This window comes from Schistocerca cancellata, chromosome 2 (assembly GCF_023864275.1).
Source record: "Schistocerca cancellata isolate TAMUIC-IGC-003103 chromosome 2, iqSchCanc2.1, whole genome shotgun sequence".
Taxonomy (NCBI): domain Eukaryota; kingdom Metazoa; phylum Arthropoda; class Insecta; order Orthoptera; family Acrididae; genus Schistocerca; species Schistocerca cancellata.
The window spans coordinates 1,127,152,921-1,127,165,229 of NC_064627.1; the positions used below are offsets into that span (position 1 = coordinate 1,127,152,921).

Consider the following 12,309-nt stretch of genomic DNA (forward strand, 5'->3'; position numbering starts at 1 on the left):
ACACACGATAAATAATTTTATAATACGTCAGCTGTCTCTTACACGGTCAGTGATGGTTATAGAATGAGTTGTTTCACGGTAACAGCCAGACTATGACTAAGATGTAATCATTAAAACAACTGCGTATTGTTAACACATACAGTAGTAAAATATAATCGCTGTCGTTCATCACTGTACAAGACGCGTCCCACACTGATTCCTATGTGGTATTTCCAAATCTTATTAGCTACGAAAACTGAAAAGAATAATAAAAGATATGATCTTCTTTCAATAATACTGCGACTTTTTCCATCTTTCATTTTCTATGCACGTGGACAGCGTAATCCGTAGTGAGACTCCCTCATTACAGGAAGTTCAAAATGGTTCAAATGGTTCTGAGCATTATGGGGCTTAACATCTGAGGTCATCAATCCCCTAGACTTAGAACTACTTAAACCTAACTATCCTATGGACATCACACACATCCATACCAGAGGCAGGATTCGAACCTGCGACCGTAGAGGCAGCGCGGTTCCGATCTGAAGCGCCTACAACCGCTCGGTCACAGCGGCCGGCTTACAGGAAGTTCTTGACAAGTTCGGTAAGGGTGGTTTACAATTTGTAGCGAAAATTACTGATGCATATGTGTATTTGTAAGCTTGTAACTCCAATAGTGCGGCAGTATTTGTCAATCATTTTGAGTGCGCTTAGTTTTTAATAAATTATCATAGCCTCCAATATTTCCGTGTAACCATAGAAATTAATTTTTACCAAAAACAAAGGAGGTACACAAGAGTGACTGCTTTTCTAAAAGCATCTATAAATTAATTCTGTACTACAAATGAATCTGGTATATGGTGTAGACACCACCAAACAGCTCAAAGAATAAACTTAAAAATTGGAATCATTTTCCAAAATATGTTAAGCAGGCGATAAATAAAGTAAGGTCAGCTGTTTCTTTACAGCTGCTACCGTTTCCGCCAGCTTATTACCAATGGTGTATTGCGACTGCAAACATTTCCACAAATACCGCTTTGTGTTTGTATCGTTAAAGCATTAACGACTCTGACATACTGAGGAAGACAGCGTGAACCAACCAGTCAAGTAAAGTGGTAGCGTCACTACTGTCAATATATGTTCTAACTATAGGAGTCAACTACATCTATATCTACATAGATACTTCGCAAGCCACCGTATGGTGCGTGGCGGAGAGTACCCTGTACCACTGCTTGTTAATTCCTTTCCTGAAATGCAGAGGAGAGAGCAGATAGGTGGAAAGAATACATCGAAACCCTCTATGAGGGCGAAGATTTCTCTGATGTGATAGAAGAAGAAACAGGAGTCGATTTAGAAGAGATAGGGGATCCAGTATTAGAATCGGAATTTAAAAGAGCTTTGGAGGATTTACGGTAAAATAAGGCAGAAGGGATAGATAACATTCCATCAGAATTTCTAAAATCATTGGGGGAAGTGGCAACAAAACGACTATTCACGTTGGTGTGTAGAATATATGAGTCTGGCGATATACTATCTGACTTTCGGAAAAGCATCATTCACACAATTCCGAAGACGGAAAGACCTGACAAGTGCTACAGTCACTCAACTTCAACACCTTACCATACACCACGGGATCATGAGCGAACCGCATATTGATACCGACCCAGTCCGCCAAATCATATATATAGCCAACAACAGCGGTCCTACTACACTTCGCTGTGGTAGACCTGAGGATACCCGTGTCTCTGACGAACACTAGCCGTCGAGGACAGCATAAAGGATTCTATTATTTTAGAAGTCTTCGAGCCACTCACACATCTGTGAACTTATTCCATATGCTTGTACCTTGGTTAACAGCATGCGGTGGGTTACCGTGTCAAATGATTTCCGGAAATCTAGAAATGTGGAATTGTCTCTTGCCCTCCATCCATAGCTCTCAAGCGATGCTTTCTAACGCCATGCTGCTACGTGGACATAAGCTTCTGAGTCTCAAGAAAGTCATAACCGGAAGTGACATCTACATCCACATGACTACTCAGCATTCTTCGCGATTTGTATTTAGGAAATTTCTCTTGTCAAGATGATGTGATTCTATTTTTTCACGAAAGTTGAGCTCTCGTTGCTTCTTTGAGACTGATTGCCTTTCGCTCATGCGCTGGAATCCTGGAAGGCCCACGCTTGGAGCACGTTGTCTTTCCTCTTAGTTTGCATTTACGCCACATGTGACATACACATTGGGCGAGTTACTATTACGTTTTGACATTTCTGGATTACTTGAACCTCTTGCTACAATTTGATAGCTTAATATAGTGTGAATTGTATATACAAGCTACTGGGTGTTATCTGTATAACTGTTACGACTGTATGGTACAGAAAGTTTATTTTTGGATGTATTATAAAGCAATTTGAAGAATTTTCTTTATTCCTGCTGTCTTGTCATCTGTATCTTTCACACAAAGACCTCGAGCACTATGCTATTACCTAAACGTTGAGCTACATGTTGATAACATAAATGTTGTGATTGTATAAAGGCAGATAAGTGATTTCATTGTATAGTTTCTGTACTTTTAATGACCTGTTTGCGATAGTTATGAGTGGAACACTAGACACTAGATGTTCCTTATGTAATTTTTTCATGTTTGCTTAACTACACCGAGGTACAGAACAGCAGTGTATGTTCATCTAGGCTTTATGCTGCCTGCATTTTAAGACATGTATATCTTTATTGTATGTGTTTTCCTGATATGAACATGACATTTGACTGGCTTCACTACTTGTGTATTAAACGATACATTGAAAGTACAGTGTTTCTTTTGTAGTTTTTAAGGTAGGTTTAAATTTGATAAGACATTAATTTATATTTATTATAACAAATTTAAGTATGACGTACTCTGATTTGGATTATTGATTTATTGTATGTCTGCAGTGTAACATTCTTGGATCGTTGGTTTGTCTTTGTGCGTTAAATGACACGACGTATTTTTGTTTGTAACAATTACCACAGTGCCACCTGGTGGCTGTTTGTAATATCTCAGTCTTCATTCTGTTAATGTAAGGACATGAGCTTGTATAATCCGCGCAATTACCTTGTTTTATGCTATTGATATTTTATGCTCTGAAAATCGGTAATATTGCAATAACTTAGCTCAAAATTGTAAATAGGAGTTAATAAAGAGAGAAAGTAGTTAATTTTCCTTATATGTCTCCTTATTCTTTTATTCTGCCTGTCGGGGTGGGGCGGTGGTCGGTATCTGATGGCCCTTCATGGTGATCATTCACTACAGCGTATAGAAGAAGAAGGACGAGGGATTTTTAAGACAAGCAATTGTCACAGAGGTGTGTACGGACACGAGTGACCCTAATTGATGTTATCGTTATTTTCCCAATGCACTAGTGCCCTACAGGCGTGGATTGCATGTGAGGAAGGGGACTGAATGGTGATGTTTGCTGGAAGTCTAATCACCGGCAGTCGTCTAAAGATCGTTAACTGTTCTCATGTCCGCACTGATAAACCTACTGACATTCAATGACTAGTCCACGTTCAGATTCACTGCCCTTTGCTGACGCCCCGCTCCGCTTGTACTGCATATCTACTAACGATACAGTGCTCGCGGCATCCATTTGAAACGTCAAAAAATGGTTCAAATGGCTCTGAGCACTATGCGACTTAACTTCTGAGGTCATCAGTCGCCTAGAACTTAGAACTACTTAAACCTAACTAACCTAAGGACATCACACACATCCATGCCCGAGGCAGGATTCGAACCTGCGACCGTAGCGTTCACGCGGTTCCAGACTGAAGCGCCTTTCACTGCACGGCCACACCGGCCGGCCTTTTGAAACGTCCCCTTAGAACAATTATACATGACTGTGCTTAAACTGAGACACAATACTTTTCAGCGCAACGCAGTCTGACTTTCAGAAATCCCTACAAAAGAATGGCCCTGACTAAACATTAACCTATACGTTTCACAAATCACTTACCTCACAAAAATCTTCGTTACTCGAACTACTGCAATACAGCGAGCGCCACTACTGCCAGCTAAATAAAAGGTTCAAACTACTGAAGGCACTAACTACTGATAGGCATAGTTAGCAAATGGAAGATTTTGATAGGGAACAAACAATGTATTTACCTTAATAGTGTTGAAAAGTCATAATATACATCGCAGTTCATGACATCCAGTCTTACAAATTTCACAACTCCGCCATCTCTCTCCCCACATCCACCACTGCTGGCGGCTCACCTCCAACTGCGCAACGCTACGCGCTGTTAACAGCCAACAGCCCAACACTACAATGGCAGACAACAATGCAAACTAGCCACAGACTGCACAAAGCTCAGCCAGTGATTTTCAAACAGAGCGCGACGTGGCGTTACCAATAAAAAAACCTATACAGTCTACTTACACGTTTATAGTGGCGCGCCCACCTTTTGTGATATCTAGTAATAGACAGCGCATTGCAAACGGGTATCTGGATATCTGATCATATTACGTACTTCGTATCCTATGTATCTCTCCCGTAGGGGACACAGAGACAAGATTAGACTAAGTGCAAACGTACGCAATAATTCTTCCCGCACTCGATGCGTGAATTGAAGGACACATAAGTTGTACGTTAGAAATTACCACTTGCAATGCACTTCATTGTGCTTTACATTTTACAGTTGTAGACGTGGAGCTTGACCTAAGACAGAGGATAAAACATTAGGGGACTAGTACGCTATAACATCACATGTCCGTGAATAGATGACAGGGATATTATACAAGATAACGGAAAGATATACAGGCCTGTTACAAATGATTGAAGCGATTTCATAAATTCACTGTAGCTCCATTCATTGACATATGCTCACGACATACTACAGATACGTAGAAAAACTCATAAAGTTTTGTTCGGCTGAAGCCGCACTTCAGGTTTCTGCCGCCAGAGCGCTCGAGAGCGCAGTGGGACAAAATGGCGACAGGAGCCGAGAAAGCGTATGTCGTGCTTGAAATGCACTCACATCAGTCAGTCATAACAGTGCAACGACACTTCAGGACGAAGTTCAACAAAGATCCACCAACTGCTAACTCCATTCGGCGATGGTATGCGCAGTTTAAAGCTTCTGGATGCCTCTGGGTCGGTCTGCAGTGAGCGAAGAAACGGTTGAACGCGTGCGGGCAAGATTCACGCGTGGCCCGCGGAAGTCGACGAATTAAGCAAGCAGGGAGCTAAACGTACCACAGCCGACGGTTTGGAAAATCTTACGGAAAAAGCTAAAGCAGAAGCCTTACCGTTTAAAATTGCTACAAGCCCTGACACCCGATGACAAAGTCAAACGCTTTGAATTTTCGGCGCGGTTGCAACAGCTCATAGAAGAGGATGTGTTCAGTGCGAAACTTGTTTTCAGTGATGAAGCAATATTTTTTCCTAATGGTGAAGTGAAAAGATACAATGTGCGAATCTGGGCGGTAGAGAATCCTCATGCATTCGTGCAGCAAATTCGCAATTCACCAAAAGTTAACGTGTTTTGTGCAATCTCACGGTTTAAAGTTTACGGCCCCTTTTTCTTCTGTGAAAAAAACTGTTCAGGAGACGTTTATCTGGCTCATGCCACAACTGGAGACCGACAGCGCCGACTTCATCTTTCAACAGAATGGTGCTCCACCGCGCTTCCACCATGATATTCGGCATTTCTTAAACAGGAGATTGGAAAACCGATGGATCGGTCGTGGTGGAGATCATGATCAGCAATTCATGTCATGGCGTTCACGCTCTCCCGACTTAACCCCATGCGATTTCTTTCTGTGGGGTTATGTGAAAATTCAGTCTTTAAACCTCCTCTACCAAGAAACGTGCCAGAACTGCGAGCTCGCATCAACGATGCTTTCGAACTCATTGATGGGGACATGCTGCGCCGAGTGTGGGAGGAACTTGATTATCTGCTTGATGTCTGCCGAATCACTAAAGGGGCACATATCGAACATTTGTGAATGCCTAAAAAAACTCTTTGAGTTTTTGTATGTGTGTGCAAAGCATTGTGAAAATATCTCAAATAATAAAGTTATTGTGGAGCTGTGAAATTGCTTCAATCATTTGTAATAACCCTGTACATATCCGAGGTGCAGGACGAGAATCATATTCTCTCTCTCTAAAAGTAAAAATAAATTAGGGAAACTGTTATTGCTTAACACTATGTAACACAAGAAAGAACCACGGGTCGCAGCACTTCTTTTCGTGCTAGCAGTATGGTCGCGCTCAAAACTTGTAAGAGAAATTGTTTTTGGCTCCAGACTTGAAGCCGTAGTGCTCCGCGCGTAAAAAAGCGCGACAGGGAAGAGGATGCAGCAATTTCGGGGTGCCCATCAATTTCAGTCCGCTGGCCGATAAAAACCCGATTCTCGCGCGGGCTTGTCACTCCGGACAACAGGACTCGTCTGTCAGGGCTGTCCAGATACGCAGAGCCACCTGCGATGACGAACGATCAAGCGACGTTGAGACCGCAGCTGAGGCTCAGCCGGAGCCAACACAGCACGTAAAACAGCGTGCCGGACTGAGACTCGAACCTGGCACCCTGACTCTTTCCCAAAGTTCCTGCTTGGAAAATGGGTGAGGTTTACTGGCGGAAGCATAGTTTTGAAGGCGGGTCCTGCATGATTAGCTCGAATGGTTCAAATGGCTCTGAGCACTACGGGACTTAACATCTGAGGTCATCAGTCCCATAGAACTTAGAACTACTTGAACCCAACTAGCCTAAGGACGTCACACAAATCCATGCTCGAGACAGGATTCGAACCTGCGACCATAGCGGTCGCGCGGTTCCAGAGTGAGGCTCCTAGAACCGCTCGGCCAATCCAGCCGGCTTGGATAGCGCAGTCGGTCGGGGTCCGTCGCGGCAGTGGTCAAGAATGTGTTTCGAGCTCTTCCAACATGTGCGCCATAGGAGTTTGCAGCACACCAGAACTACTATAGCAATTACAGCGACGAAACGACCATGGAATCAAATCATTCGAATATGGTTTTAAGGTCCAGAAAGAGCAGGAAGACAATAATGGCTTAAAGGGCTTTTAGTTTTTCGATATGATTTTGTCTTTATTGCCGTATGCGATAAAACATGTGACTACGAAACTTGTGTTAGAATAACAAGCAAAGTGCAAGGAATCACATAGTTTATACATACAAGTGGAGAGGCTAACAACTCTATTGTTCTGAGAATTAGCAGAGTCATAACATTTAATGTCTCCTCTGAGCTCACACTGGACTAATTTCGAAAGACATTTGTCTACTGCGCAACGGTTTTCCACGTATATTCTCAAAAATGTACTGTAAATAGGTACTTCGTTGTATCTGTATTTAGTTAGACAAACATATCTTGTCACAGGGATTTATTCACAGATGTCAAAGTCTTATTAATATACGACGAACAATCATGATACTATGCCAGTTGCGGATCAAATCAAATGGTTCAAATGGCTCTGAGCACTATGGGACTTAACTGCTGTGGTCATCAGTCCCCTAGAACTTAGAACTACTTAAACCTAACTAACCTAAGGACATCTCACACATCCATGCCCGAGCCAGGATTCGAACCTGCGACCATAGTAGTCGCGCGGTTCCAGACTGAGCGCCTGAACCGCTAGACCACCGCGGCCGGCTAGTTGTGGATCCACCGAGCACCTGATAGCAGCAAGATAACAATAGGCTCAAAAACTTTTGCTTTCGCCAAGACATGGAAGAAGTTTCAAATGGTTCAAATGGCTCTGAGCACTATGGGACTTAACTTCTGAGGTCATCAGTCCCCCAGAACTTAGAACTACTTAAACCTAACTAACCTAAGGACATCACACACACCCATGCCCGAGGCAGGATTCGAACCTGCGACCGTAGTGGTCGCGCGGTTCCTGACTGTAGCGCCTAGAACCGCTCGGTCACCCCGACCGGCCATGGAAGAAGGAAACTCAGGAAAGTGTCTGATACATCTTGATCGTAATCCTGATCATGTATGTCTATGACTATTGCACACTCCATCAACAAGAACGAGAAACTCGGAACAAAAGTTTGTGATGGTAAATGGAACTCAGGCACTAACAAATAATCTCATATGGGGAACTGAGACGCTACAGCTTAACCCACTAACGTTTACGTAAGAGATTAATAAATTTTATTTATAATCTACTATCTATCTATCTACATCCATACTCCGCAAGCCACCGGACGGTGTGTGGCGGAGGGTACCTTCAGTATCTCTATCGGTTCTCCCTTCTATTCCAGTCTCGTATTGTTCGTGGAAAGAAGGATTGTCGGTATGCCTCTGTGTGGGCTCTAATCTCTCTGATTTTATCCTCATGGTCTCTTCGCGAGATATACGTAGGAGGGAGCAATATACTGCTTGACTCTTCGGTGAAGGTATGTTCTCGAAACTTTGACAAAAGCCCGTACCGAGCTACTGAGCGTCTCTCCTGCAGAGTCTTCCACTGGAGTTTATCTATCATCTCCGTAACGCTTTCGCGATTACTAAATGATCCTGTAACGAAGCGCGCTGCTCTCCGTGTGATCTTCTCTATCTCTTCTATCAACCCTATCTGGTGCGGATCCCACACTGCTGAGCAGTATTCAAGCAGTGGGCGAACAAGCGTACTGTAACCTACTTCCTTTGTTTTCGGATTGCATTTCCTTAGGATTCTTCCAATGAATCTCAGTCTGGCATCTGCTTTACCGACAATCAACATAATATGATCATTCCATTTTAAATCACTCAGTGTAAATTGAGAATCTCTCTGCCCGCAAATGTTACTCACATAATTGGGGAACCAGAAAAGGAAGAACACAAGGTTTTCGAAACGATAATCGAAGACCCACACGAATCTCAAGCAAAAACAGAATCAATACCGACTACCTCGGCAATATCAAAAGATATAACTAAGGAGGAGAATGACAGTACTCGTCACAGCCCATGAACATCAAACGGACTACGCACAAACACACTTACGTGGAATTTCACGAGTTAGGAAATACATGGAGAAGGATTTGTAAAATGGTAAAGAAAAGAGAGAAAGTGCACGGACGTGGAAATGCGAAGAGAAACATATCTCAAAAATATGAGGACATCAACTTTATGAACGTAGACGTGCAGGAAACCAAAGCGGTGGAAACGACTTAATCGAACGCACTAGAAACTTGTACAAATCTGGGGATATGGGTGACTAAACAACAACTCGTGTGATGAAGTAACAGCCCACGTAGACACAATGTTTTCAAGGTTCAGCGGTTAATACAAACAGAATCGAGATGGATGTTAAAATTTTAAAAATTATACCACAAATACACGTGGATTTAGACCATGTTTGCACAAGAAGTTCTAATGCACAAAATTTCCAACATCGTAAGCTACGATGCAGTTTTAAAAATATAAACCGAAACCAGTTCAGTTATTTCATTCAAGCGAGGCATACAATCCAAAATGTAAGCAATATTAACTTCACACAAAGGAATCTCAATTGTGTTAAGAGAAATTTTATTAGCGAATGTACAGTGTGATTCAAGGGCTCCTACCTATGGGTTTTATGCAAACCATTATGCCTTCAAATAATACATGCAAGATTTGCATATTCTCTCAATCAGTATACACAAACTATTAGTCATACAGAAAGAGTAAACAAGATCTTTCTCTAGGAAATTTAAAATAGATAAATTTTGTACTGAGACACGTTTTTGTTAGAGGCCATAGTTTCCGATTTATACAAGAAAAACGAACAAAAGTTACCGTAAATCGCGTTTTTCTTAAACAACTTGAAAGCCGTGACCTCCATCGGATATTTATCGCAGTACGAAATTTAACTATCCTAAATATACTACAGAATGATTTAGTTCCTTTTTTTTCTGTAGTTCTAATAGTTTGCCAACGGCCTTGCCGCAGTGGTAACACCGTTTCCCGTCAGATCACCGAAGTTAAGCGCTGCCGGGCTGGGCTAGTGCTTGGATGGGTGACCATCCGGTCTGCCTAGTGCTGTTGGCAAGCGAAGTGCACTCAGCCCTTGCTTGTGAGGCAAACTGAGGAGCTACTTGACTGAGGAGTAGCGGCTCCGGCCTGGTAAACTGTTATACGGGCAGGAGAGCGGTGTGCTGACCACATGCCCCTCCATATCCGCGTCCAGTGACGCCTGTGGGCTGCGGATGACACGGCGGCCGGTCGGTACCGTTGGGGCTTCATAGCCTGTTCGGGCGGAGAATGGTACTAATAGTTTACACATAGTAAGCTACAGAATATAAAAATCTCACACGTGGTTTTGGAAGGCGTTTCTGGTAGCATGTAACCTATCACCCCGTGTAAGCACATACGTGAAAGCCAAGAAAACCATTCTTACGAGACGAAATAACCAATGTTTATTCTCATGTCTTTCTCTCTTATAGTAAATATGTGAGAATTTAACTGCGTGTGGTGTGAGCAGGATCAAAGTCCAAATTTTATTTTTGCCTTGAGTTGCTGTCACCAACGAAAGATCTTTAGATGAAAGACTCACTTTGACACCTTCACCCAAATAATCCAGTTGAATATATGCCATCAGTGAATCCACATTCAAACGCAACAGTTCGCATGTACTCAATGTTTGCACAAGCAAAGTTCGCAAACGCAAAACATGGACACTTATTTATGTATCTGCTAATGATTTTGTTGTGTTCCGCACATTCATCTAATATCAGGTGCCTAGGAAAGCTGCTTTCTCAGATCGCTAGACAACAATTGTACCAAATAGTATTAACAGATTTTAGTTGTAGTAAGATAAATGACAATACTTAACTTTGCGTACACACAAAGGTGTGTCACAAGTAAATGGCGACATACAAATTGAAGTGTCGGCAGAATTGCCAACACTGTTTTGTTTGAGGAGACCGAAATGCACGCTATAAGCTCACGCAGGCTGGCGTGAGGTCTGAAACAGGATATGTAATGAATGCTATAAAGAAAAGTACGTAGCTTCTGGAATACTTAACTTTAATCAACATTTGTAGAACATCGTTCTTGATGATACAAGTGAGACTCTCTCTAGAAATGGTTAATGGCGCCTTGCTAGGTCGTAGCAAAAGTAGCTGAAGGCTATGCTAATTATCGTCTCGGCAAATGAGAGCGTAATTCTCAGTGAACCATGGCTAGCAACGTCGGCTGTACAACTGGGGCTGAGTGCTAGTACGTCTCTCTAGACCTGCCGTGTGGCGGCGCTCGGTCTGCAATCACTGACAGAGGCGACACGCGGGTCCGTCGTATACTAGCGGACCGCGGCCGATTTAAAAGCTACCACCTAGCTAGTGTGGTGTCTGGCGGTGACACCACACAAATAATCAATGTCTTTCGGTGTATACAACTCTAACGCAAGCTAAACAATACAGTTCATAAGTCAATGCTGTTGTGTTCGTAGAATGGCTCGTCTTCAACTCGAACCGCGGCTATCGGGCGCTGCCCTTATATTGCCTTCGTGTAGAGGCCGCTCCTATCTCAGTGTCGCCCTAGAGAAGGGTCCGTCAGCTTACTGTTGGCTGGTGTCCTCTCACAGCCCTCTCTGCTGTAACGTTCCTGGCCGACGTGCGGCGCTTGACGTTACGCAGGAACAGATATATTCGTTGTCTGACCCCCTGCAGCTCCAACAAAGCGCAGATTGACTATACAGGGTGAGTCACCTAACATTACCGCTGGATATATTTCGTAAACCACATCAAATACTGACGAACCGATTCCACAGACCGAACGTGAGGAGAGGGGCTAGTGTAATTGGTTAATACAAACCATAAAAAAAATACACGGAAGTATGTTTTTTAACACAAACCTACGTTTTTTCTTAAATGGAACCCCGTTAGTTTTGTTAGCACATCTGAACATATAAACAAATACGTAATCAGTGCCGTTTGTTGCATTGTAAAATGTTAATTACTTCCGGAGATACTGTAACCTAAAGTTGACGCTTGAGTACCAACCCTCCGCTGTTCGATCGTGTGTATCGGAGAGCACCGAATTACGTAGGGATCCAAAGGGAACGGTGATGGACCTTAGGTACAGAAGAGACTGGAACAGCACATTACGTCCACACGCCAACACCATTTATTGGTCTTTTTCACTGACGCTCATGTACATTTGCATGAGGGGTGAGGTACACGTACACACGTGGTTTCCGTTTCCAATTACGGAGTGGAATAAAGTGTGTCCCGACATGTCAGGCCAATAGATGTTGAATGTGGTGGCCATCATTTGCTGCACACAATTGTAATCTCTGGCGTAATGAATGTCGTACATGCCGCAGTACATCTGGTGTAATGTCGCCGCAGGCTGCCACAATACGTTGTTTCATATCCTCTGCG

General features: G+C 43.0%; 1 pseudogene; it reads left to right on the plus strand.

The window, feature by feature from the left end:
- The first annotated feature begins 9,858 nt into the window (after positions 1–9,858).
- On the plus strand, positions 9,859–9,976 carry LOC126163233 (5S ribosomal RNA; annotated as a pseudogene).
- The last annotated feature ends 2,333 nt before the right edge of the window (positions 9,977–12,309 follow it).